The following is a 1944-nucleotide window of genomic DNA, read 5'->3' on the forward strand; positions in this document are numbered from 1 at the left end:
TCATGTATTAAAAGTAATTATAGTTAATAACTTCTTTTGTTAAGTACTTATGTTAACTTAACATCCCTTAAGAGTAAAGAGTCAACTCCCCTTAGTCGGCCAAGTGCAGATGAGTCAAGTTCAAGTTCAAGTATGTTTATTGAGACAAGCAAAAATACATCTCAAAGGGATAGAGTAGCTTAGGCTGTTTCTACCCTCCCTGCAGATGAGTCATTTAGGATAGGAACTAGTTTTAATCTGGTCAAGCCACGACTCATCCCGGGTCAGGCCATGCAATGTGGAGTACCACATTCCTTCTTGTTTGTTAATTCCTTAAATTAGAAGTAATTCGTGTGCTATTCAATATTATAATAAGTAACCTTGGTTATTGTTTATGTAAATTTAACATAATTTGAGAATAAAAATTCAGTCTCTAATTGGCCAAGTGAATATCAATTAGTTATTGTAGTGAACTGAGGCAATTAAGTGAGGTTAGCGCAGTAGGCTGGGTCAGCCTCTTTGGACCAAGGCCTGGTCCAAAGTGTCTGGGATGATCTCGCACGTAGGTTCGAACCCTCGACACGGCCCTTGTGGATTTGTTCATTAGATCAGTGTGGTTTGGGCAGCAGGAAGGGCAAAGAACACCCTCTCCCAGAGGCAAGTTCAAACATCTGGCCAAAGACTTTGCAGAGGTTAAGGTAAATTCAGGTAAAATTAACGTAAGTTAAGATACATTCACGACCCTGTGTATTTTGTGTTGAAAGTACTCATGTGGTTCTCCAAGTAACAGTTTAGATTACAGCATCTTCATTTGTCATTAATTCTTTAAGTTAATTCTGTCATTAATTCTTAAAGAATTTAAGAATTAATTAGAATTTATCTAAGCTTCATTGTCGTTAATTCTTAAAGAATTAATGACAAATTAATTCTGAGTGAATTATAAATCATTAATTCTTAAAGAATTAATGACAAATGAAGATGCATTTCAAAGTAAATTCATCTTATGCAGGCGATGAGCCACAATAACGTGGCTGAAGAATGTTGACCAGACCACCCACTAGAAGGTGAAGGGACGACGACATTTCGGTCCGTCCTGGACCAATCTCAAGTCGATTATGAGAATGGTCACAATCGACTTGAGAATGGTCCAGGACGGACCGAAACGTCGTCTAAACTCATCTTTTCTTTCAATAATTGCGGATCCACATTCTTGATTTAGGTTGCAACTGACTGGTTCTTTCCGGCAATCAATTAGCTTAATTACAGAGACTCTCGGAATAGGTGGTGGCAGCGTTTAAGATCATTTAGTGATCTTGTAGGTGAAAGGTACAGCTTCCTTGTTTTGTGGCGCCTTGCTGCTCAAATACCAAGGTTACAAGGCATCACTGGACTGTAGGTTACGTTAAGAATCAACGGTGAACAACAGAACCGTTAAATAGCGTCCAGCTAAAACAGAGAAGAGAGGTTTTAGTCTGATACCCGTTACATGGCGCCCCTCTTGACTCTGGTACCTGTTAATGGTGATAATGGCGCCCCTCTTGACTCTGGTATCTGTTAATGGTGATAATGGCGCCCCCTCTTGACTCTGGTATCTGTTACATGGTGATCATGGCGCCCCTCTTGACTCTGGTATCTGTTACATGGTGATCATGGCGCCCCTCTTGACTCTGGTATCTGTTACATGGTGATCATGGCGCCCCTCTTGACTCTGGTACCTGTTAATGGTGATAATGGCGCCCCCTCTTGACTCTGGCATCTGTTACATGGTGATCATGGCGCCCCCTCTTGACTCTGGTACCTGTTAATGGTGATAATGGCGCCCCCTCTTGACTCTGGTATCTGTTACATGGTGATCATGGCTACTCCCCTCTTGACTCTGGTACCTCCAGGTGCACATTGGTAGGCTAAGGTTACCCAGACCACCAATCATGCAGCCTCAGTGCTGCCAAAGAAGCCACTTCATGC

Source organism: Procambarus clarkii, chromosome 8 (genome assembly GCF_040958095.1).
Source record: "Procambarus clarkii isolate CNS0578487 chromosome 8, FALCON_Pclarkii_2.0, whole genome shotgun sequence".
In the NCBI taxonomy this organism is placed as follows: Eukaryota; Metazoa; Arthropoda; class Malacostraca; order Decapoda; family Cambaridae; genus Procambarus; species Procambarus clarkii.